The 27,927-nt window shown below is 37.2% G+C and overlaps 1 long non-coding RNA gene across 1 annotated transcript in view; it reads right to left on the reverse strand.

Annotated features, from left to right (window-relative positions):
- The window catches only part of LOC144286935 (uncharacterized), a 107,806-nt gene that overhangs the window by 54,538 nt on the left and 25,341 nt on the right, over positions 1-27,927 (reverse strand). Inside the window, exon 2 of the long non-coding RNA XR_013354880.1 lies at positions 23,381-23,500. This is a non-coding gene — a long non-coding RNA (uncharacterized LOC144286935). The remainder of the gene's footprint in view (positions 1-23,380; positions 23,501-27,927) is intronic.

Below are 27,927 nucleotides of genomic sequence, written 5' to 3' on the forward strand. Positions count from 1 at the left end.
TGCAATCTAACCTATGAAACACTGTAACACATTTGAAGGATTTACATTAAGGAAACAAACAAACAAACAAATACAAGCAGGAAATATTAAGCTTAAATTGTTTGTAAATCATGTAGGCTTGTTCCCATGCACATATAATATAATCAGCACAGAAACTGCCCTCTTGTAATGAAGAAGCAGATGAGCTAGATTCCTACTTAGCTGAATCTCTTAGATTTGAACGAGGAATTATCAGAATCCATCTCACAATCAAAGCTACATAGATAGTTCTACTGTCAAACTGTTGTAAGGATTTTTTTTTTTTTTTTTTTTTTTTTTTTTACGCTAAAGACAACTTTATATGGAGCTGAAGGAACCAGGTAGTGTGAGATTGGCTGGCAGAGCATTTTCTCAGTCCAGAGAGTGGGGGGGGGGGGGGGGAGACAAAGGGCAGGGGCGTGGGGGGCAGAAACGGTCCAGGGTGTTCTCTAGGCAGAGGCCCCTCGAGCCATAGTTTCTGTTGTTGTAAGGATTTGAAAGGTAACTCTATCATACTCTAACCCAAATTCTGCAAGAATATAATCTTTTTCTCTTCTCTCCTTCCTTTCCATATATTGTAAGTTCCAGAAGATCAAAAACCTTTTCTCACCTTTTGGAAGATTTCTTGTCTTGAATACTTTGAAGTAAGTCTTTGTGAGCATTTGACTTAGTCTCCATTCAAAACTGAGTGGAAATGCTATGTTCTCTTATTTAAGAGCATTTTCACAAGAATAAGACAAAGGAAAGGGACAGGAAATATAGGCAAACTGACTTATTTAATGAGATTGGACACATTAGGAAAGAACCAGGCATATAATTATGTGAGATGGGGGAGCACAGACAGAAAGAAATGGAGAGAATATCTTTTCATAGAATGTTTTTTATGCTTACTTTGATCATTTAAACAGATAAATTTTTTCTATCAAATATATCATTAGAAAAACAATAAACCTGCATATAGGTTAGGAACATCATTTTTAAAAGTAAGTCATATCATTTAGATTTTGTTCATCAAGTTTCATTTATTCTTCGCTTTCACCTCTAGAAAAGGAGTTGCAATTAATTGTTCAACCAAGAATTACAATAATGAGGAAAATTAATGGTGATTTTAAGAGCAATCTGATCAAAGCATTAGCTTCCTGACTTTGAAAAGCCAGCTCCTTTTACAATAAGCAATCCCAAGCACCAGTTACTGGGTGTAGGGACTCAATCTTTCAGTCATCAAAGACCTCCTGTACTTTTTCTAATTAAACTGACAGAAACACTGAGGAGTGCCAAGAAACCTGATAATGAAAAGTACTAAATCCTTTACAAAATTTTAAGCTGAACAAGGCATAGTATCTGGCTCAAAGGCAAAGGAAATATTAATTTTCTTATACATAATTAACTTAAATTTTTTCTTAAAGGAGCAAGTTAATGAATGACAGGAAATGATGCTCTAATATAGATTCCTCTTAATTTAAAATTTGAGTCTGTTGCCTTCTAGCTCTACTAGGTGTCTATTCTGGGGAAATCTTATCTAGGCTGGTGATCTTGATGTCATTTCCAATGAGACAATAAGACCTGTATGAAGGTCATTTTAAAAGAAAGAGACCTTGAAATAGACTAAAAATTCCAAAAGGTAAAGCGTTCCTGATTTACGGGAATTATGGCAGACAACATTTCTATTTTCTTAAAAGCTACAAAGAAATATATAAATCTTATGAGATTTATTCATTCAAACGGCTAATATGTATTGAATACCTACTGTGTGCCAGGTAGTGTATTAGGCACCAGGAATATAATAATGAACAAAACCAGTAACAGTTCCTGACTTTGTATGGCTTATAGACTGGTAAAGAATATTGGAACTAATGAAATGACTTAAAAATGAATGTCTAATGACATTTGATATGTAGATATACAGATAGCCAAAGACATAGGATGGATTACAATACTCCATGGCAGCATTGTAGACTAAAGGAATCAGGAACGATTTCTTGAGGAAGTGGCTTTTGAGTGGGTGTCTAAAGGAGAAGTAGGATTTAACTGGAGCAAAGAACTACTGGGGAGAGGAAAGTGTGGGTAAGGAAAATTCTGTAGACAAAACAATAGGCATGGTAATCCTGGGGTGTCAGGAAACAGGGCATTTCAGGAACTGAGGGAAGGTGGCTGAAATATATTGGTGGGTGGGCAGAGCACTGGGAGACATGATGCTTCAGACACAGGTATAGACTAAAGGGTTTTGAAGATCATCCAAGGATTTTCATCTCCTCTGCCCTTATTTATTGTTCATTTGTGTCATTGACAATTAACTGATTATCTTTTATCTTCATAGTGACTCCTATTTTTCCATACATACACTATGGTCAAATATTTTAATGTATCAAATAAAAATTCACTCATTGGACTGATATTTATTGAGCGCTGTCTTTGTGCCACTTATCACTCTAAGAATTAAAAAAAATGGTAGTGAACCAAACAGATTAAAAACCTTTATGGTAGCTTACATTTATAATGAGGAAAACAGAGAAATAATGACATAAATAAGTAAAACATAAGTTGATTAGATGTTAAGTGCTAAGGATAAAAAAAATAGGGAATAGGAGCTAGAAGTATAAAAATATACATTCGTGTTTGAATATATACTTGTTGATATTCACGTTGTTTTGTATGAATACAATTTAAAGTCATGAAAATGGTTTTGTGATACAGATTTTGTTTAGTTTCTTATATTTTCTACTTAGAACCATGTTCTTTAGATCCTTTATATTATTAGGAGTACATGGAATCTGTTTTTTCTGTTGCATAATACTCAGTGTTTCTCCACATTTTATGTATAAATATTCCACATGATGGAAAACCAGATTGTTTCCATTCCTTATTCTAAGTCATAGATCCATGGATTTGTGTGTGTTTCTGGTGTGGGTGGGGTGACAGTGGAAGAGCAGGTGGGCCGGCTTTGCGTTTTGAAAAAATGCTGGATGCTACATGAAAATTGGAGTGGAGGGAGTCTAGAATATATGTAAATAAATTATTTAGGAGACTTACTGTAGCAATCCAGGAAGAAATAATGCATCTTACACTAGGTGGATGGTAATGGTGGAACTAAGGAAAAATTAGAGGACCTAAATAATGTTTAAAAAGTAATGTTGATTGGCCCTGGTGTTAGAATGGATATGGAGGTGAGGGAGAAAGATATTTCAAGAGTGATCTCTGGCTTTCGAGTTTAGGGAAATGGATGGATAAAGAATTGTTCACTAAGATAATGAACACAAACATGATCCTTTAAAGAAAAAGACTACATGGAACTAACACTGGTTAACATATATAATCACAATACAAATGGCCAACAGACACGTTAAGAAATGCTCCACATCACTTTGCATCAGGGAAATACAGATCAAAACCGCAATGAGATACCATCTCACGCCAGTCAATATGGCTAAAATTAACAAGTCAGGAAATGACAGATGTTGGCAAGGATGTAGAGAAAGGGGAATCCTTTACACTGTTGGTGGGAGTGCAAGTTAGTACAACCACTCTGGGAAACAGTATGGAGGTTCCTCAAAAACTTGAAAATAGAATGACCCTAAGACTCAGCAATTGCACTACTAGGTATTTACCCCAAAGATACAAATGCAGTGATCTGTAGGGGCACCTACACCCCAATGTTAATAGAAGCAATATCGACAATAGCTAGACTATGGAAAGAGCCCAGATGTCCTTTGACAGATGAATGGATAAAAAAGATGTGGTCTATACATATATACAATGGAATATTAGTCAGCGATCAGAAAGGATGAATACTTACCATTTACATCAATGTAAATAGAACTGAAGGATATTATGCTGAGTGAAATAAGTCAACCAGAGAAAGACAATTATCATATGGTTTCACTCATATGTAGAATAGAAGAAACAGCACAGAGGATCATCGAAGAGGGGAGGGAAAATTGAATGGCAAGTCATCAGAGAGGGAGAAAAACCACGAGACACTCTTAACTATAGGAAACAAACTGAGGGTCGCTGGAGGGGAGGTGGGTGGCAGGATGGGTAACTGGGTAATGGGTATTATGGAGGGCAAGTGATGTGATGAGCACTCGGTGTAATACACAACTGATAAGTTATTGAACACTACATCTGAAACTAATGGTGTACTATATGTTGGCTAATTGAATTTAAATAAAAAAATACAATTACACAGTGAAATATTCTTTAACCATTCTATGCAGCAACAATTCACGGAATACCTACTATATCCTGTTAACTGTACTGAGAGTATAAGTCTGACAGAGAGACAAAAAGGACAATGAAAATATAATTCTATAATTACTATGGACAACAAAAATATAATTTTGTAATTACTATAATTACTATGATGAAAACCATAAGAAAGCACAGGTACAAAGCATATTGAAATCTGTTTGGAGATGAACAGAATTTTGCCACACCCTAGAGGAGAGCAGAAGGAAATCCAAGCACAACGTCATGTTCATGTGGATGACAGTAACATTTTAGAGCAACTTGAAGGAATCTGCATATGTTGGAGGAATTAATGAAGTGGAAGCTGCCAGGGATGAGAAAGATCGTATCCTTCTATAGCATAAAAAGAATTTTACGGAAAAGTTGATGGAAGCTATTTGAGCCGAGAAGTAACCCTATTAGATTTGGATAAAAGATTACTCTAGTCCCAAGAGAAAAAAAGCCAGTAAGGGTACTTTCGGTGTTCTCTGACACGGTTAGAATGTGAACAACGACAATGATACTGGGAATAGACCAGAGGATGAAGATGTTATTTAGGGGGTTAGGATTGGAAGGATTGGATGATTACTTGAATGTTGTGAGGAATCAAGGGTGACTCCTATGTTTCTGACTTGGGCAACCATGTTAATAGGTATGATGTTTACTAATATTGGGACTACAGGGGTGACAAGTTTTGAGGAGATGCTGTGCTCTAGTTAGGAGAATTTTTGTTTATGTTTCTTTCAAGGACAACACACATGGAGGCTATATCTAGGTTTAGACCCAGGGATTAGGTCTGAATTACAGATACAGATTAAGAGTGGGTGTATGTGTAGACTGAGAAGTAAAAGAATTAAGACAGGCACAACAATAAGTGAAAGGAAAAGTGAGTAAGACAGAATGGACAAAGATAGGAAGAGAGAAAAACCAGGAAGAGAGAGAGAGAGAGAGAGACTATGACTATACCGTATTCTATATATATTCTCTAAATGTATAAACATTTTCTAAAATGTTACACTGGTTTATGTCTTTTACATACAAATTCAATTTATCTTTGTATGTGATGGTGTACTTTTAACAACGAATTCACGTTTATAGTGTTTGGATTTTATGGCACCGATAAAGTTTTAATATATAGTTAAAATGACTGCTCTATAAAATTTCCCCTTGTCTTGCAGTTTACGTGCCCTTGTATTCAGCTTAACATACCCCTCCCATAATTTCCTCTACATTTTCTGCTGTCTTTGCATCTGTTTCTCATGTATGTGGGCTGTTTTTTCTATCAAAAAAAAAAATCACACCATTTCTAATTTTCATTTTACTCTCTTCCTCATCCTTTATACATATTTGTAAATGTATCATAAAATTTCCAAGGTCTAAGAAGACCCTGAATACTAACAGAATGAATTATATTAACAATAATAACCTAGATGTCACTACTTTTCAAGCACACCTCCTATGAGGACCTTTGCCCTTTGCCAAGTGCCTATGATACTGCATCTGGGCAGGATGTTACTGCTTGTCCAGCATTTTAACCCCTTCTCTCTGTTTAAGAAGTCCATCATTGTGTGAATATTGTGAGAATAAAGATCCTGTTTCCCATTCCAGTGATATGGAAAAAAGCCCATCACTCTGAGCCCGGGTAGCTAGAGTACAGACATGTGACCCAATCTCAATCAGACACCCTTGCTGAAGACTTTGAATCTGGACAGATTAACCTAAAGAAGCAGAGAGAGTTGAAAATGTTTTCCAGCATCCAACAGCATAAGTCCAGTGGTTGGGCCCCACTTCCAGGGCTGACAGTGCCTGTATCTGTCAGAAGTCAGACACTTAACTGGGTTCTTCCTTTATAGTAAACAATCTTTGCATGAAAACACCATCATATATTCCATCTCATCAGTAGTCAAACATACCCCTGATGATAAGTAACGTTCAGCATTTTTTCACATAACTGTTAGCCATTTGCAGATTATCTTTGAAGAAATGTTTTAAGTCCATAGACCATTTTTTAATTGGGCTATTAGGCATTATCTATTTATTTATTCATTTGAGTTGTAGGAGTTCCTTATATATTTTGGAGATTAATCTTTTTTACCCATTTCCAGTAGTGATTTATTGATTACTATGCGGCAGACACTGTGGGTTCTAGTGCTATAACTATAAATAATAAACTCTCTTAAGATAGTTAAATAATAATTTAAATCTTTAATAGACTTATAGTCCAGTTGAAAAGACTTATAAGCAAATGATTACAATAGAATTTGATTAAGTTAATAAAATTGTGTTCTCTTTCTCCGGTTTCCTGTCTTCCAGAAAGACTTACTGCTCATTACATATTTTATTTTATTTTATTTATTTATTTATTTATTTATTTATTTATTTATTTATTTTTATTTATGATAGTCACAGAGAGAGAGAGAGGCACAGAGACACAGGCAGAGGGAGAAGCAGGCTCCATGCACCGGGAGCCCGATGTGTGATTCGATCCCGGGTCTCCAGGATCGCGCCCTGGGCCAAAGGCAGGCGCCAAACCGCTGCGCCACCCAGGGATCCCGTCATTACATATTTTAATGTTTTTTCCTTTTTATCTTTTGACTCCCTTCTCCCATTCTAACCCCACTCCACCTCTCGCAAACACCAATCGGTACTCTATGAGCCTCTTTATTTTTGTTTTAGATTCCATATATCAGAGACACAAACATACGGCGTTTGTCCTTCTCTTACTTATCTCACTTAGTTTAGTGCCATTGAGGTTTACCCATACTGTTGCAAATGACAAGATTGAATTCTTTTTCTTATAGCTGAATACTATTCTATTGAATATATAGTTGGCCCTTGAACAACATGAATTTGACTGCACAGGCCCACTTATATGTGGATGTTTTTCAAGAAATATATTGGAACAATTTTTGGAGGTTGTAGTAATTTGAAAAAACTCTCAGATAAACTGTGTCACTAGAAATATCCAAAAAATTAAGAAATAATTAACTCTGTATAGTTACTGGAGAAACTGTGTATCAGTTTATCATCACAGGTGCTTTTTATAAAATGTAACAATGTTTCCAATACCCTATTATGAATATGATTGTGATACTGTATGCCATAAAAATTTTATGATTCATTCATTAGTGTATAGACTAGGCTACTGTGAAGGAATCTTATCAATTACACTAGGCTACCATAAAGCAATCATATTGCTGCCTCTTTGTTATCAATGTATGAAGCATTTTACCTGGAAATGAATAGGATTTTTTTCACATTATCGTTCTATTTTTTATATCTAGTGTTAGTAATACAAAATGTTTTGTTTTATATAAGACAATATCGATATAGGTACTGACAATTTGTCTTATAAACAGATGACATAAATTCATGGTATTGATAAATATAGTATAGTACTGTGAATGTTTTTCCTCTTCCTTATGACTTTTTTTCTTTTCAGATTTTATTTTATTTTTTAAATTTCATTTATTTATTCATGAGAGATACAGAGAGAAAGAGAGGCAGAGACACAGGCAGAGGGAGAAGCGGGCTCCATGCAGGGAGCCCAACGTGGGACTTGATCCCGGGTCTCCAGGACCACAACCTGGGCTGAAGCTGGTGCTAAACCGCTGAGCCACCCATTTTATTAACCGCTGCCCTATTTTATTTTTAAAGAGAGATTATTAATTAATCTGAGAGAGAGAGCACAAGAAAGGGGAGGGGCAGAGGGAGAGGTACAAAGCAGACTCCTTTCTGAGGAGGGAGCCCAACACGGGGCTCCACCTCAGGACCTTGGGATCATGACCTGAGGATAAGATAGATGCTTAACTGACTGAATCACCCAGGTGCCTCTAATATTTATTTTTTGTAATCTCTACACCCAAAGTGGAACTCAAACCTATAACCCCTAGATCAAGAAACCAATACTCCACCAACTGAGCCAGCCAGGTGAATTCCTATCAAATTCTTAAGGAAATTTTTTGCAAAAATAGGAATTTCCAAAATTCACATGGAATCTCAGGGACCTCAAGAAGCCAAAATTATTTTGAAAAAGAAGAAAGTTGGAGGACTCCTACTTCCTGACTGCAAAGTTACAGTAACCAATATAATGGGGGTGGGATATGAAGACAGACATAGAGATCAATGGAATAGAACTGGCACCCCAGACACAAACCTTGACATATGTGGCCAGATGATTTTCAATAAGGTTGTCATGACCATTCAATGGAGAAAAAAAAATGTATTGAACAAATGGTGTTGGGAACAGTGGCTATCCATGCAAATGAATGAAGTTGGACCTGACCTTACACCATGTACAGAAATTAAAAGACCAAACATCCAAACATAAAAGTCCAAACTGTAAAAGGTTTAGAAGAAAATGCAAAAGAAAAACTCACTGAAAAGAGATTCCCCAGTGATTTCTTAGATATGACACCCAAAGCAAAGACGACAAAATAAAAAAATAGATGAATTGGATTGCATCAACATGGAAAACTTCTGAGCATCAAAAGACACAATCCAGAGAGTCATAACACTAGTTACGGAATGAATAGAATACAGGGATGAAATGTACAGCAAAGGAAATATACTCAATGGTATTTTAATGGGGTTGCATTGTGACAGATGGGAGCCGCATGGTGTAGAGTAGAGCATAACATATATGTTTGTTCAATCACTATGTTGTACACAGGAAACAAAAGTCACATTGTGTGTCAACTAAAGTTCACTAACAAAACAAAACAAAAAAGTGAGGGCAACACATGGATTAGATGGAAATATTTGCAAGTCATATCCGGTAAGAGGTTAATCTGCAGAATATATAAAGAGCTTCTGCAATTCAACAACAAATGACAATCACCCAGGGGACCCTTTTTTCTTCCCCATTTGCAAAACCCCCTTTTATGTGTGGGGCTTTCTGGGGCTGACAATTCCTCTCTTCATATTCCAGGCTGGACCCAAGGTGCCATGAGAAATCTGAGAGTTAAGGAGAGGAAGTGCCTGCAGACATGTAATCAGAGAGTTGATGGACAGATTTGGGATTTGCTTATGACAAGCACATGGGAAATAAGTTTTCTAGGCTCTTTTCTGAAAGGCGGACAGACCTTCGCCCTGGTGTTCAGTGTAGATGCTCCAGGGATGCTCTTATAAAAGACTGTGATAGTTTTGACTGTGGTCTTATTGAGGTGGGTGCCATTGTTCTAGATGGGGCAGGTATAGGATCCACTATCATTCTCAGTGATGTTGGGGATAAAGAGCTCCTGTATGGATGGCTGGGGTCTCCCACTGATGAGCCAAGAATACTGTGCAGGTGGCTTGGAGGCTGCGTGTCAGGAGAGACAGAGGTTTGCCCCTGGACAGTAATAGGAGTCCTTATGACTTTCTTAAGAGCCTTTTATTCTCTCCAGAACACTTGATTATAAAAATGAAGTTCATAGTACATTTAACATATGAAATATGTATTATCCAACTGTGTTATCAGTAAGGCTTGTGGTTAACAGTAGGCTATTAGTAGTTAAATATTTGAGGAGTCAAATGTTATATGTGAATTTCAACTGCATGGGGAGGTTAGCATCCCACACCCCCACATCATTCAAGGGTTAACTGTATATATTACAGTTTCATTACCTCAGAGGTAATGGGGGTTAATTTCCCTTCATCAGTCCACTTTGGTTGGGGTGGAGTCATAGCATAACCTTTTTTTTAAAGATTTATTTATTTATTTATTTATTTATTTATTTATTTATTTATGATAGACATAGAGAGAGAGAGAGAGGCAGAGACACAGGCAGAGGGAGAAGCAGGCTCCACGCAGGGAGCCCGATGCGGGACTCGATCCCAGGACTCCAGGATCGTGCCCTGGGCTGAAGGCAGGCGCGAAACCTCTGAGCCACCCAGGGATCCCCATAACTTTCTTTTCACAAACCTTTTCTCCCCCTTTCACACCCTCCTACTCTTCCATGCCAGCTTCTTGACACTTACTGGGTTTGGGATGCAGTTACTTTACTTTCCTGAGCTTCCTTCAGTGTCTTCATCTACATAATTGGAAACAATAATGATATGACATCTACTTTATAGGTTTTTGTGAAGATTAAATGATTATATATCTCTATCTCTATCTCTATATCTATATATATCTTTGAATAGAGCCTACTATATAGTAAAGGTTTCTTATTGCTACTTTCATTATCATTACTACTGTCATTAATTTCTATCGTATCCTACCATCTCTCTTGAAATTTCCAATTTAATATTCTTTAATTCCTGGTATGACTATGTTGATATACATAATAAAATACTTTTTTGTGTATGGTTAAAGGGATGTTAAGCACTTATTGTTATGCAAAGAGAAATTTAAGAAATTGTTTTTTAAATCATAGTAGGTATAATACTGGACTTGAGGGCATAATCACTTTTTGCCTTTTTTACCTCCCGTAGTCTCTCTTTGCTGGTTTACTTTGAGGTAGAGGTGATGTGGCCAGGCTTCTAGAGGCTGAGTCCTAGTGGTTACTCAGTAGAGCTGGCTATGTGGACACAATACCAGTACTACACATTGTAGGCTGCAAGAACTCTTAAAGGCCATCTAGCTCAATCACTTGACTTTCATGGTATACAATGGAGGCATGGAGGGTTGAATGTTAATGCTGTTTCAAACATGTACTCCAAAACACTGGCTCTGGGGAGATATTAATAGAGTTCCATGACAATTAGTTCCACAGTCTAGCAAATTTGAAAAATGCCAGAAATACAAATTTATGCAAGTTTCTTCATTGCAAGACTTCTCAAAACTTTAAAACACAAATTTGTAATATAAATCTTTCAAGAAGAATATGGTAGGTAGTATTCTCTATTTTTCAAGACCTCACAATGTTCCTTCTTCTTTGAGGTTGGTGGTGGAATTTCAATCTCCTGTGTTCTTCTAAGTATCCATTAGTTAACACTGGTTTAGAATGATGGGATATTATGGTCAGAAGGATCTTGAAAGTCACAGAGGCACAACTAGGAGAGCAGAGACTTGGAGCCAACCATCCAGTTAACGAAAAATAGGGCAACATTGACCTTGCACCAATTGAAACTTTTCCAATGGAAAAATGTTATTCCAAGCACAAACTGTCAAAAAATGTTGGAAGCAACTTCAAATTTGCCACTTACTACCTGACAGACCTCCTACAAGTTACTAAACATCTTTGAGCTTCAGATTCCTCCTCTGTAAAAAGGATTAAAAGAATACTCTCAGCAAAGAAAATTATAGTGAAATTATAGAAAATCACTGTGAAAATTATAGTGTGTGCAAAGCATGGTGCCCAGTGTTCAGGGTTCTCCAGAAAAACAAAACTAATAGGATAGTCAGGTCTGAGAGTCAGGAGCGCCCAAGGGTAGTAGAACATCAATGTCCCAGCTCAGCAGGGCAGACAGCATGCTCAATCATCCTCAATCTTTTTGTCCTACTTAGGCTTTCAACAAACTGGATGATGCCCACACACTTTTGAGAGAGCCATCCGTTTGACTTTGTTCAAAAATTCAAATGCTCATCTCTTCCAGAAACACCCTCGAACATCCCAGAGACAACATTTAACCAGATATTTGGGCAACCTGTGGCCCCATGTTGACACATAAAATTAACCATTACATCTAGTGTTGTATTTGATGTTTTGATGTTGTAGTTATTCCAGGCCAAATATTTATCCATGTGTATATCCCCTTTAGAACAGCACTGCCAAGAGAGCTCTTAGCCCATGTTTGGCAATTCCAGCAACTATTTACCAATGCATTCTAATAATAGATTATTATTTCATTAGCCCTGGCTATTAGAAAACATTTCTTTATATCAAGCCACAGTCTTCATCTCTTTATCTATTATTTGTCTAGTTCCACTCCTTAAAGGTCACTCAGACCAAGTCTCATTTCTCTATCATATGTAACTCATCAGTCGTTTAAATACAGTGCTCATGTTCTCCTACAGCCTTCTTAGTAAAGGTCGAAAACCAAGTTATGGCAAATACAAGGCTAGCATTTGCACTTTTAATTCCTGAGTCTCAACTATATACTTGGACAAATAACTCTGCTTTCCTTGGATCCCTACCAATGCTTTGGTCATCTGGAACACTGACAATTCTTTGCTGGCTATCTTCTGCATTTTAACATAGTTTTAGAACTTTTTTTTTTTTTTTTTTTTTTTGCTACAAATGAGGATAGATTGGGTTTTTAAAAAAATTTATTTAAATTCAATTTAGTTAACATATACTATATTATTAGTATCAGGAGTAGAATTCCATGATTCATTGGTTGCATATAACACCCAGTGTGCATTACACCAAATGCCCTCTTAAAGCTCATCACCCAATTACCATATCCCCTCACCCACCTCCTCTCCAGAAACCCTCTGTTTGTTTCCTAGAGTTAAGAGTCTAGTCATTTGTATGTCTTCTTCAGTGAAGTCTGTTCATGTCTTCTGCCCATTTCTTGACTGGATTTTTTTTTCATTTTTGGGGTGTTGGGTTTGGTAAGTTCTTTATAGACTTTGGATACTAGCCCTTTATCTAACATATTATTTGTGAATATCTTCTTCCATTCCATAGGCTGACTTTCAGTTTTGTTGATTACTTCCTTTACTGTTCAAAAGTTTTTTTATCCCGATGAAGTCCCAATAGTTCATTTTTGCTTTTGTTTCCCACAGACTCTATTTCAATGTTATTTGTCAGAAAATGTGATAGACATGATGGTATGGTTCGGTTGACACCAAAGAGATCAGAACTTTCTAGAATACACAAGTGCAGCTTAGGATGCAAACAACTCCATCAGACAATCAACCTGCTCTGAGGATTGGAGCAATGTAGCACTCTGAAAACTGCAGTATTGTAGCACCATTTAATTCCTTCAAGCATAGTACCAATTCTTGTACTTGAAAGTGGATTGCTAACACACACACACACACAAAAATTCAAATGACTGTTCTACAACTGGAAATCCCTGTGCCCCTTGGCAAGGCCTGTCAAAGTCCATTCTCTCTCTAACAACTCGGCTGTCCGCTCCCCCAGCATCTTCCCTTTCTTGCCCCCTTTCTAGCTTTTCAACATGCTGTCTCAAAATTTTCATGCTCATATTTAATGCATTTTGTTACCTTTGACAAAACCTTGATCAATATTTTGTTATTTTGAGGCAGCTGTGATCTACTTTCATTCACTCTTGGGAATGCATCTTTACTCTCCTATGTGATTTCTATTTTTACTCTTGTTTCTGAAAAATAAGATGCCATGAGAATGCATTTTTTTCATTAATAGGGGAATTAGGTAAAATTTAAATGAACATGAAAAGCAAAAACACTTTTCAAATAATTGGAAACCCATGTTTGAAGAATATAAATAATTCTACTAAATAGTATTTCTGAATCTAATTGTATAATAGGATCCTACCAAAGAGTCTACCAAGGAACAAGTGTGGTCTCAAATTGTACATAATAGAATTAAATCAATGATCATTGTAAGGATACCCAGAATAGAAAATAATAAGCAATAAGAATACAAAAATGCGGTTAATCAAAATAAGAATGATTTATAGAGGATGGTTTGAAAATGAAGTAAAATTTCAAACTGGGGAAAAATGGGCAGCCCGGGTGGCTCAGCAGTTTAGCACTGCCTTCGGCCCAGGGTGTGATCCTGGAGACCCAGGATCGAGTTCCACCTTGGGCTCCCTGCCTGGAGGCCTGCTTTTCCCTCTGCCTGTGTCTCTCATGAATAAATAAAATATTTTTAAAAATTAGAGAAAAAGAAAAAAGAAAAAATGAAAATAATGTCATGTCTTTCTGTATTATTAATATTTTCATATACTCAGAGACACTTAACTTCCCTCCCCCAACAACCTCCTAATTACTACTAAGAAGGCCTGCCTAGATGAAAGGATAAGGATTTGAAGATTAAAAACAATAAAGAAGAAAATTCTATATATCTTCATCTTCATATATACAATTTAATTAATTAAATGACAAAAAAATGAGGTAAAATGCTAATTAAAATTATTAGTTTCATTTGGGCAAATATTAAGTAGTAAGACCCATTTGACCAGAGGGCAGCTTTCAGTATTCACTGGGCTACTGAATTACATAGAAAAAATGGTGAATCAGGGTAAATTATATCAGTGTTTAGGCATATACCATGTCAAACAACACAACTTATTTTGAACAAAACACTCATATTTATGCTCATTTCTAGGGCAGTGTTGTTTCTTATAGAGGACAGAGAAATCATTTTAGTTAAATTTCTCCTGTTTTCAACAACAAGCCATTGTCTTGTGGGAATATTTGTGAATATCGTCTCCATTACTCACATTATTGTTACTTATAGCTTACTAGCTTTTAAAAAGAAGTAATAAAGGGCATCTGGGTAGCTTAGTCAGTTAACTATCTGCCTGAAGCTCAGGTCATGACCCAAGGGTCCTCGGATCGAGCCCTGAATCAGGGTCCCTGCTCAGTGAGGAGTCTGCTTCTCCTTCTGCTCTTCTCTCTGCTCATGCTCTCTCTTGCTCACTTCTCTCTCTCAAATAAATACATAAAATCTTTTTCAATAAAGTGCTGAAATGTAAGAAATAACACCAAGTGAAGTATAAAATGTAGCATATTCCCACCAGGGAAGATTTTTAGAATATAAAGTAGGAATATAAGATACCAATTTTCAGGAGAAAGCAAAGGATATACAAAGCAAGAATAAAGAAAGTGAATAATTAGTGAGCTTTTGGTAGAAACCAAATACTTGAATGATAAGTACAAAAAAATCTAAGTTTTATATATATATGTCATTGCCTTGGTTTGTTTTCATGAGAAGTTGACAGTGTTATATATACTTACCTGCGAAGCAAAACATTAATCAGAAGTTAAAACTGTCGTACACTGGGAAACTTTCTTGCTCCAAGGTATTATCACATTTTTCCTTTACATTCATAGTCTTTCCCTTGCACTAACCGTCATTTTAGTATTCTTCTTGTTTGCTGTTTTCATTTCTTTAGCTCTTGTCATATTTTCATTATCTCACAGTTCAAATTTTTTTCATTTATATATTTTTAAAGTTTATAATATATATATATAAACATATATATATATATACACACACACATATATATATCATCTTTATCCATTCATCAGTTGATGGGCACTTGGGTTGTTTCCATAATTTGGCTATTGTAGCTAATGCTACTATAAACATCGAGGTGCCTATATAAGTCATAAGAAAGAATGAAATCTTGCCATTTTCAATAACATGAATGGAGCTAGAGTATTATGCTAAAGGAAATAGGTCAGAGAAAGACAAATACCATTTTATTTCACTCATATGTGGAATTTAAGAAACAAAACAAATGAACAAAGAGGGGGAAGAGAGAGAGGAAAACCAAGAAATAGACACTTAACTGTAGAGAAAAAACTGATAGTTTACTAGAGGGGAGGTGGGTAGAGGGGGGATGGGTTAAATAGGTTAACGACTGCACTTGCTGTGATGAGCACTAGTAGATGGTATGGAAGTGGTGAATCAGGGATCCCTGGGTGGCGCAGCGGTTTAATGCCTGCCTTTGGCCCAGGGCGTGATCCTGGAGACCCGGGATCGAATCCCACATCGGGCTCCCGGTACATGGAGCCTGCTTCTCCCTCTGCCTATGTCTCTGCCTCTCTCTCTCTCTCTCTCTCTCTCTCTCTCTCTCTGTGACTATCATAAATTAAAAAAAAAAAAAAAAAAGGAAGTGGTGAATCACTATATTGTACACCTGAAACTAATAGTACACTGTAAGCTAACTGGAATTTAAATAAAAACTTTAAAAAGTAAATATATAAATAAAGAAAAAAATCTGAACTGTAAGATAATGAAAATATGACAGGAGCTAAAGAAATGAAAACAACAAACAAGAAGAGTACTAAAATGAAGGTTAGTGCAAGGGAAAGACTATGAATATAAAGGAAAAATGTGGTAATACAATGGAGCAAGATAGTTTCCCAGTGTACAAGAGCTTTATTTTTATTTTTTTAAAAGATTTCATTTATTTATTCATGAGAGACAGAGAGAGAGAGGCAGAGACACAGGCAGAGGGAGAAGCAGGCTCCATGCAGGGAGCCTGACATGGGACTCGATCCTGGGACTCCAGGATAACGCCCTGGGCTGAAGGTGGCGCTAAACCTCTGAGCCATCCGGGCTGCCCTGTACAACTGCTTTAACTTCTGATTAATATGTTTAGCTTCTCAGATAAGTATATATAACACTCTGTCAACTATTCATGAAAACAAACCAAGGCAATGACATAGTATTTCCTTCCCAACTGGGGGCTTTGAGAAAGTAGCCTGTACCTATCACTCCTTCAGACGCTTGGGGGCCAGGTGATCATCTCAAAAAGTGAGAAAAAGTCAACATACTATTATGCTAAGATTTTTTTTAAATGAATGAATTTGTACATTTGCATTTTATTAATACATTAATTTTAAAATTTTGGTAATGCACCAATAGTTTTATAGATATATTTTAAGTCTAGCATATTCATTAGTTGCCTTGCAAATATACAATGTACAGGATTTCTGGCTTAAAAAAATGACAAACATTACCAAAGCCAAAGAATATGTAGTTTCTGATTTCATTATAACTGGAAACTATCTAGTCATTTTTCTTAAGTATATTCATATACACTTAGAATGTTTTGGGCATATAAGAACATCATGTGTTTGCATTTATAGACTGTTTATAAATTAATTATTGAGACAATTTAATCTGAGTTTTAATCTGAATACATATTATAATTTGTTTCTAGACAGAGAATAACTAAAATATTTCATCTCATTGGCATTTTCAGGGACTGTGGTATTCTGTTTAGGTGAATATTCTAGCCTTTTCCTTCAGAAGTTCAAAATTTAAAATTTTAATCACCTTTGAAAGAAATCTTTCTCAAATATTACTTTTCTGCATATGACTTAACCTTTTCTGGATAGCTCGGGTCATTATTAGGAAAATCAATAGCTGTTGCTGGGTGCAATACTCTGCTGTCCTCTGGAAGACTGAAGAGTGCCTCCCCTATAACAAATGACCCTAGAAGACTCTGTTTTTTTAATTTCTTCTGTACATTTTTGGTACTTTTCCCCTGTCTTCAATCACTGTCAGGCTGTCAGTGTGTTGGCCTCCAGGAGACTCCGTCCCCACTTCTCTCTTATGTAAATCATTCCATGGTCCCTCTTCTACTTTGCTGCTACATTTTACTGTAAATGAGGCTTATTAAATTGAGGGGGGACAGGGGAATATAGAGGAGAATAAAGTCACCAAACTTGCAAATACTATTTGAAAATGAGGGGTCCAAGGGACACCTGGGTGGCTGAGTTGGTTAAGCATCTGCCTCAGGTCATGATCTCAGGATCCTGGGATTGAGCCCTGTATCTGGCTCCCTGTTCAGCGGGAAGGCTGGCTGTTCTTTCTCTCTCACTCTTCCTCCTGCCCCAACTCTTGCTCATCCTTATGTTCTCGCTCTCTTTCTCAAATAAATAAAATCTGAACAAAAAGAAAGAAAATGAATGTTCCTGGATATCCTTGAAGGTAGAAATGATAGGACCACCCTGTAGCAACAAGTTACACTCCAAGTCACACTCACACTTGTTTCATCTCCAGGGAAACCAGATAGCTGCATCAGTAGAAATTTCTCTGGAAGTTTAATGGAGAATTCAGAGAATGGGGGTAGAAATTGGAAGCATTTAATCCTCTTGGAAATAATCCTGAGGGACCTGATTTGGGGAGATCTTTCCTTTGTTTCCTAAGGGAACACGTTCCCTTGAGAAACAGCACCCTTCAATATCAGGTCACAGTGCCAAAGGTCAGGTTTCTCTAGTCTAATGCGTGCTTGCTGCTGTAACATTCTTAAGTATGGAATGAAAGTAGGGGGTGAGGAGAAAGAAAACTCTTTGGGAAATTTTAAATCAAGTCATTTCCTTTTATTTCCCCATTATCATAAGGTTCGTTTCAGTTTGAGCTTCCTATACATTGTTTAAAACTTTTTATTAACTCCCAATGTTGTGTTCAGTATTTGGGTTATCATCAGAATTCCCATTGTGAATTTTTCAGATTTATCATTTTGTCTGTTAACTATTTAGTGAAAGAAATTAAATTTTCACATATCATAAGGAAATTTAAAGTCATCCTTATATAAAATGAAAGAGAAAGTTGAGGTGAGAGTAGAAATCCTATTAGTGGCATATAATTAATAATGGAATAAATTTTTATTTCCATTTCCTTTCCTTTAATTCTCTAAGAATAAAAGAATAAAGAAACTCATGCTCCTTTATAGTTTATTAAAAATAAATAAAATGTTAGCGAAATGCTACACATTCCAAACACCACATGTCCACGTTTATTAAAATGCCTTTACATTTCTTTACATTTCTTTATTGAGAGAACACACGTACTAGTTCCTTTGTTTTAAAATAACTTTCTGAAGTTGCATATTTTCTAATATATCCTAGGACCTTTCTATCTTTCCTTTTTCCTTTCTATTTTTTCCTTTCTATTTTTCTTTTCCAAACCAATGAGGTTTGGCCTCATTACTTCTATTCTCCAACTCTTCACTGAATTCTGTACTAGAGGTACAGAAATCAAGAAAGTCCTTGTAATATTTTTGGAAAAAAATAAACAGAACATGAATAAGAGGGATTATACGAGAACACAATTGCCATGAGTCCAAGAAGTATCTAGGTAAGTACAACCAATAGAACTTGGGTGGAGAGGGGTTTAATGGGAGACACAGTTTTGTTGACTAAGTCTACTAGGTTTTGATTTTGAGTAACTTGACACACCATGAATTACTGTATTGAAAAAAACCAGACTATGAAGAATGGCCATAACAAGGTAAGAACTATATTCTGGAGACAGTGTTATAGTTTGTAGGGTACTAAGAGAAAAACAGATATAGGAACTCAGAACATGGACTCACAAGGTTAATCATGAGATTTAAGACAAGAAAGAAATTATTATAATTATGAGACAAGGTTAATCTAGTACAAGATTCTGAGGTCAAATTGGTGCTGCAGCTCCATACTACTGACTTAGAACATTTTGAATTACGAAGTGGATGTGTCCTAGGGTCTCAAGCTAGGCTGAATTTCTATGTGGAGATTAAATGGTTTATATTGTTGAGTTTGAGGAAAGAATCTAGGCAAACATCCATTCATTCATTCGACTCATATTCACTCAGTGCTTTCTAGGTGCCAGAGACCACTATAATTTTAAGAATTAGCAACAATCCAAATAAATTAATCTGACCTCTTGAAGCTTACATTCAAGTGGTTAGATATGGATATGGATATGGATAACCAAATAGACAAGTAGACACAAACTATAATTTCAGTTATACAGTAACTATGATGAAGAAAGACAAATCAGAGGAAGGGGTTGGAGAATGCTGGCATGCGCAAATTTTGATAATATTGTCAGGTAAGAGTTTCCTGAAGACTTTTAAATGAATGTCTTAAAGTAAGAATGTGGAATATGTGGCTATTTGGAAGACAAGTAATCCTGGAAAATAAAATGATGAATTCAAGATCCCAGATGGACAGGAACAAGTTTGTCCTATTCAAAGAACAGAAAGGGAGTATCAGCATAGCTAATATAAAGAAACTGAGAGGGAGGCCAGCATAGCTAATATAAAGAAACTGAAGACAATATAAGATAAACTCTCCATTTTATTATAATTAATAATACCAATTTGTTTTCACAGGTCCTTTAAAACTCACATTTATAGGGTCTTTAGAATCAGCTTTCATGGAAACAGTCCCATGCAGACAAGATATTTTACCTAATTTTATCTGGCTGTTACAAACGAATACAACCTGTAGCAGATCAAAGAGAGCTGATTATTACATAAGGAAGGACAGATTGTTTCACCATATTAGATTGTAATCTAGTGTTATGAATGATTTTCTGTAATGGCCAGAATTTCTAAGGCCTCAACAAGGAAGAGCTTTCATAAGGTGTGAATCCTCTACAACATGATTGCTTTCTTTAAACAAAGGGCAGCAAGGTATTTTTTAGAACTGTTACTTCATAATTTTTAGTCAATGCACTGAGCATATCTATATACTCTGCAGTATGATCAATGGAGGCCTCAAAATTTCAGATACTGTTTTTTGTGCATGAATTAAATTTGGGGCTTATAAAAACAATTCATAGAATGATTTACATCTATTATAACTTTGCTGGAGATTGATAACAATGTTTTGAAATAAAATAGTTACTTAAGTAACTATTTTAAGTAAAATAAAAATGAGAGGACTATGGTGATTTCTATTTCTCCCGAGAGAAAGAACGGGTCAGACTCTTCTTCAGAGCAGGAGTATAGAAGATACAAGGAAAGAATGTCTCAGAAAGTCTTACTTTTTAGATTTGAAATTCAGATACAAAACTGACTTTTGTAGAGAAGGATGTTAGGTTATGATTTTCAAGTCATTGGTCTATGAAATAAAGTGTAGTCTCTGAAAAAAACTTTTGCACGAAGGGGGGACATTCAGACACCACTGGATATAACTGAGGCAAGTAAAACATGTCCTTTCAAAAGATCTGTATGTCTAATCTAACACTAATGGCAAGAGCCATTGATTATCACTATGTTGATGATAACATTTCAGAGAAACATATGTTCTAATTTAGGAGACCATGGTGGTCAATTTGATCAAAACTCTTGTGTGCCTCCTACAAAATGAGTCAATTTAAAGTAAGACAACTCAGAGGGTTTGAAAATATGCATCCAATCAAGAAAGGCAAATAGGTTCTGCTTCTTGAAGCAGTGGAAAGAAATACAAATAAAACTTTTAAAGTCATGCATTCTTTTTCTTCCCACTAAATGAGGGGCATTATATTTTTTCAGGCAAAGTATCAATTTGTTTCAGATAAAAACTTATAGGGGATATACACAGGAGTTAGAAAATCATTGTAATTAAAGATATGAGCTTGAAGGAAATTAATTAAACCTTGACTACCACAGTTTTGCAAACCTAGTCTTTACTTATTATTATTATCATTTTGGGTTGTGAGAAGGCTGAAAAAGTAAGTCCAATGCCCGTGAATACTGGCTTTACTTGAATGACATACTCCAAAAAGGCTGTTCCTGTTCCTTTTAACTACAACTGCACAAAAATTTATAGAGCTAACAGTAAACTGGCTAATGTTGTACTTTAAGTAATAACAAGCAAGTCATTTCATGTTCCTTGACTTTAGTCTTTAAGTTATCATTTATATGGTAGTATTAAATTAGTTAATTAATTGCTTGGTTTGTTTCTTTTAGTCTTTTTTTGGAGAAAGAAATACTTAGAAATAGGCATTTATATTATATATTTTGGAAAAGGCTGGGATTACAAAAGGTCCCAAACCAAAAAGATATTTTGTCATGTTTTAACACACAATAATACATCTACTTTTAGTGCCTTACACAAGAGCAAAACAGCCTGCAAAAATCATACACTCTCTGTCAATAGCTCTGAGTACAGACTGAATCACTTACAGGAAAAAGAAAAAAAAACTGGCATAATAAGATCCCAAAGGAGTGTAAAACTTCACTAATGTGTTTTCCTCTATTGGTCAAATAAACATTTAGTGAGCTTTATGTGTAAATGTTTAGTGTTCCTAAACTGAACACCCAGATACATGGCTTAGAATCTTCCACAGTAGGAATATTACCAAAAGAAAGAAAAAGGAACAAGTATTAAAATAAAAACATGTTGCTAACCTCCTATAAATGTGACAATAAGCAACTAATTGTCTTAGCCATAAAATGTGGCATATGTCTTAGCCTAAATTGCCACAGGAATGCAAAATAAAAGAAGAGATTTTAATAGTTTCGAGAACTCAAAAATATTAAGTTCTTTTTTTTAAAATTTTTATTTATTTATGATAGTCACAGAGAGAGAGAGAGGCACAGAGACACAGGCAGAGGGAGAAGCAGGCTCCATGCACCGGGAGCCCGACGTGGGATTCGATCCCGGGTCTCCAGGATCGCGCCCTGGGCCAAAGGCAGGCGCCAAACCGCTGCGCCACCCAGGGATCCCAAAAATATTATGTTCTTAAATAACTATAGTCCATTGGGCATCCACAAGTAAATGAAAGAGGAAGAAGAGGGTCAAACTGCTAACAAAACCAACTTATTTGCTGATAGTAGACCTGAGCTATTTTATAGACTAAGCAGCAATGTGTATATTATAGGTTTGGTTTTTAATATAACTCACTATTAATTATAGTACAGTAAAACTAGATTCATCTTTAAAGTTAATAACATATATATATATAAATATAGATCACACATATAATAACTGTGAAATAGGAATAAAAGTAATGTTCTCTACCTATTTTAGTCACATTATTTTAAAATTTCATTATGCATACACAGATACATAATTTCATTAGACATAAACTGCATGCATGTAGATAACACTTATATGTATAAATGTGATCATATCAACATCTTATTTATCAGCATTTTTCAATGCTACCATTTCTCTTTTGCAGCTAATTCTACTGAGGTTCAAGGACACTAACTGGGTTATTTAGTATTTATACAGTGGGTAAGTAATAAAAGCCAGATTTGGTGCTGAGACAGATTCTGGCTCATGTTACAGTGTTCTTTCCACTGAAACATACTTCCCACATTCAAGCTTCTAGTGTCATTTGCTGTTCCTATTTGTCTCGGGTACACAAGGAGACTTGCTATTGTAGTAGACCTTTGAAGAGCATGCCCAGATCATATTTTCCTACTTCATCATTTTGCATGGGAAGCAAGTAAAGGCCAGTTAAGTGAAGAAACTGAAGAAAACCATACAGAGATAATGAGAGGACTGGAACTCAAGTCCTGTGCTCTTTGAGATGCTCCCCAGAGATGAGGATAAATTATTTGGAAGATCACAGCTTAGCCTCAGGACACCATCCTAAGCATGCTTCAGTGGATATTCAGTGGATCTATACATATCTCTTGGCATCTGAAGAGTAGAATTAATCCAGAAGTACATTTATTTATTTATTTATTTACTTGCAAATATGTTTCTGACAGGACCTAAGCTCTCAAAATAAAAACAGTAGCATATTGGTAACCTGGTGTCCTAATGCATATCAATCAAAGGAGAAAAACGTGATGCAACAAGGAATACATTTAGCAGTGCAGCTGTGCTTACCTTCATAAGTCCCACTTTCTAGGAGAGCACCACTTTTCTCCAATTCCATAAAATCTTCAACGGTGATGAAAATATAGTCCACTCCAGGGACCTCACCCTCCTTATGTGGCCTTGTGGTGCCTGAATAAGGACAATTTAAAAACAAAAGAAAGACTCTAAGTGATCTGTTGTTGAACTTTAGAAATACCACCATACTTCTGAATATTCAATAACACTTGTTTGTACATCCTGCGAGTTGGCAGTTTGCATTTGTCCTTCTGTTTGTTTGGAAACAGAAAATAGCAGGGGGTAAAGATTAAAGTAAATATACAGAGCATTTTTCTTCATCAAGCTTATAAAGAGTTCATTGCCATGGAATGTGGTTGCACAGATTTTTTTTTTTTTCCGGTGAAAAATACAGACCATTGTGCCTTTTTGGAAGGGGCGTTTTGAATATTGGGCCAGGAGTCTGCTAGCTCAGGAATTTACATATCTCACTTCTATGAATAAACTTTCATTGTTCTGTAGATTGCCTTGCTATGACATAAAATACAAAGGAAAATAGAAATGTTAGCAGCATGTCAATTTATCTTTATATTTCCATGGTTTGCTCCTTTGTGAGGGTACTTTTGGTTGTCATTTGCACCGAAAAATAACTTGTATTTGATTTAAAGAAACACAAAATCTTTATTATTACTTAAAATTAATTAAATAACTGAAATTGGTGATTATTATAATTTAGTATTATAACGCTAGTAATAGTCCTTCCTTCCTGCTTGCCTGCCTGCCTTCCTTCCTTCCTTTATAATCACCGTTAGTTCTGACTGAACTGGGAAGTGACCTGTTCCTAGGGGTTACTTCATGGGTCCCCACTCCTGTTTCCTATAGAGTGAATGGAGCTTCTGTGGCCAAGGTGACAGAAAAATCAACCCGTGACTCAGTGCAACCATCCTGGAGAACTCAAAAGCTTTCAGACCTCCTGTCCAGTTCATGAGGCAGGAACCAAAGTAGAGACATGTTAAAGGCTATAGGTTTGTTTTCTGGTGCATTTCCTTCCCTGAATATGTCTTATGTTCTTTTCTTTTTCCAAGCCACCTAAATAAAATGTTTTGTATGATCAGCTTGGAATTTTCATAATGCACATATGCAAATAGTTTACAGAAATATACAGAGGTCAAATATTTAAGCAAGTATTAGTATACTGGCAGGCTTCTTCATATTTAAAATTTCCTCCATATTCTCTGTATACTAAAGAAATATTTTAAACCTTAAAATTTAATTTTCCGTCTATGAAATCTTTATCAACTAGGCCATGAAAATAGCCAGTCAGTTCTCCTTTTGGTCTATTAGGATCAAATCTGAACTGCAAATGAAAGGCATAAACTCGGAGGGGGAGGAGCAAGACGGCGGAAGAGCAGGGTCTCCAAATCACCTGTCTCCACCAAACTACCTAGAAAACCTTCAAATTATCCTGAAAATCTATGAATTCGGCCTGAGATTTAAAGAGAGACCAGCTGGAATGCTACAGTGAGAAGATTTCGCGCTTCTATCAAGGTAGGAAGACGGGGAAAAAGAAGTAAAGAAACAAAGGCCTCCAAGGGGGAGGGGCCCCGCGAGGAGCCGGGCTGAGGCCGGGGCGAGTGTCCCCAGGACAGGAGAGCCCCGTCCCGGAGACGCAGGAGCTGCACCGACCTTCCCGGGGGAAAGGGGCTCGCGGGGAGTTGGAGCAGGACCCAGGAGGGCGGGGATGCCCTCGGGTTCCCCGGGGCAGTAACAGAGCAACTGCGCGCCCAGGAGAGTGCGCCGAGCTCCCTAAGGGCTGCAGCGCGCACCGCGGGACCCGGAGCAGCTCGGAGGGGCTCGGGCGGCGGCTCCGCGGAGGGGGCTGCGCGGCCCCGGGAGCAGCTCGGCCGGGCTCGGGCAGAGGAAGAGGCTCCGTGCAGAGGGGCCTGCGCGGTTCCAGGAGCACCTCGGAGGGGCTCGGGCGGCGGCTCCGCGGAGGGGGCTGCGGCCCGGGAGCGCGAATCCAACAGCGCAGGCTCCGGAGCACAGGGCGCCGGGACACAGCCCAGGATCCGGCCTCCCCCGGGACAGGCAGAGACCGGGAGGGCCCAGGACAGCGAGGACGCTCCTGCCCCAGCTGAGCAGATCAGCGGCCCCGCCCGGAGCCTCCAGGCCCTGCAGACGGAGTTCCTGCCGGAGCTGAATCCAGGTTTCCAGAGCTGCCCCGCCACTGGGGCTGTTGCTCCTGCGGCCTCACGGGGTGAACAACCCCCACTGAGCCCTGCACCAGGCAGGGGCACAGCAGCTCCCCCAACTGCTAACACCTGAAAATCAGCACAACAGGCCCCTCCCCCAGAACACCAGCTAGACGGACAACTTCCAGGAGAAGCCAAGGGACTTAAAGAACACAGAATCAGAAGATACTCCCCTGTGATTCTTTTTTTTTTTTTTTTGTTTTGCTTTTTGATTTGTTTCCTTCCCCCACCCCCCCTTTGTTTCTCCTTTCTTTTTCTTTCTCTTTTTCTTCCTTTTTTTTTCTTTCGTTTTTTTTTCTCTTCCCTTTTTTTTCTCTTTCTCTTTTCTTTCCTTCTTTCTCTCCTCTCTTTTTCTCTTTTTCCCAATACAATTTGCTTTTGGCCACTCTGCACTGAGCAAAATGACTAGAAGGAAAACCTCACCTCAAAAGAAAGAATCAGAAACAGTCCTCTCTCCCACAGAGTTACAAAATCTGGATTACAATTAATGTCAGAAAGCCAATTCAGAAGCACTATTATACAGCTACTGGTGGCTCTAGAAAAAAGTATAAAGGACTCAAAAGACTTCATGACTGCAGAATTTAGAGCTAATCAGGCAGAAATTAAAAATCAATTGAATGAGATGCAATCCAAACTAGAAGTCCTAACGACGAGGGTTAACGAGGTGGAAGAACGAGTGAGTGACATAGAAGACAAGTTGATAGCAAAGAGGGAAACTGAGGAAAAAAGAGACAAACAATTAAAAGACCATGAAGATAGATTAAGGGAAATAAACGACAACCTGAGGAAGAAAAACCTACGTTTAATTGGGGTTCCCGAGGGCGCCGAAAGGGACAGAGGGCCAGAATATGTATTTGAACAAATTCTAGCTGAAAACTTTCCTAATCTGGGAAGGGAAACAGGCATTCAGATCCAGGAAATAGAAAGATCCCCCCCTAAAATCAATAAAAACTGTTCAACACCTCGACATTTAATTGTGAAGCTTGCAAATTCCAAAGATAAGGAGAAGATCCTTAAAGCAGCAAGAGACAAGAAATCCCTGACTTTTATGGGGAGGAGTATTAGGGTAACAGCAGACCTCTCCACAGAGACCTGGCAGGCCAGAAAGGGCTGGTAGGATATAGTCAGGGTCCTAAATGAGAAGAACATGCAACCAAGAATACTTTATCCAGCAAGGCTCTCATTCAAAATGGAAGGAGAGATAAAGAGCTTCCAAGACAGGCAGCAACTAAAAGAATATGTGACCTCCAAACCAGCTCTGCAAGAAATTTTAAGGGGGACTCTTAAAATTCCCCTTTAAGAAGAAGTTCAGTGGAACAGTCCACAAAAACAAAGACTGAATAGATATCATGATGACACTAAACTCATATCTCTCAATAGTAACTCTGAATGTGACTTACTTAATGACCCCATCAAAAGGCGCAGGGTTTCAGACTGGATAAAAAAGCAGGGCCCATCTATTTGCTGTCTACAGGAGACTCATTTTAGACAGAAGGACACCTACAGCCTGAAAATAAAAGGTTGGAGAACCATTTACCATTCGAATGGTCCTCAAAAGAAAGCAGGGGTAGCCATCCTTATATCAGATAAACTAAAATTTACCCCAAAGACTGTAGTGAGAGATGAAGAGGGACACTATATCATACTTCAAGGATCTATTCAACAAGAGGACTTAACAATCCTCAATATATATGCTCCGAATGTGGGAGCTGCCAAATATATCAATCAATTATTAACCAAAGTGAAGAAATACTTAGATAATAATACACTTATACTTGGTGACTTCAATCTAGCTCTTTCTATACTCGATAGGTCTTCTAAGCACAACATCTCCAAAGAAACGAGAGCTTTAAATGATACACTGGATCAGATGGATTTCACAGATATCTACAGAACTTTACATCCAAACTCAACTGAATACACATTCTTCTCAAGCGCACATGGAACTTTCTCCAGAATAGACCACATATTGGGTCACAAATCGGGTCTGAACCGATACCAAAAGATTGGGATTGTCCCCTGCATATTCTCAGACCATAATGCCTTGAAATTAGAACTAAATCACAACAAGAAGTTTGGAAGGACCTCAAACACGTGGAGGTTAAGGACCATCCTGCTAAAAGATAAAAGGGTCAACCAGGAAATTAAGGAAGAATGAAAAAGATTCATGGAAACTAATGAGAATGAAGATACAACCGTTCAAAATCTTTGGGATGCAGCAAAAGCAGTCCTAAGGGGGAAATACATCGCAATACAAGCATCCATTCAAAAACTGGAAAGAACTCAAATACAAAAGCTAACCTTACACAT

The sequence above is a fragment of the Canis aureus genome, chromosome 16 (genome assembly GCF_053574225.1).
Source record: "Canis aureus isolate CA01 chromosome 16, VMU_Caureus_v.1.0, whole genome shotgun sequence".
In the NCBI taxonomy this organism is placed as follows: Eukaryota; Metazoa; Chordata; class Mammalia; order Carnivora; family Canidae; genus Canis; species Canis aureus.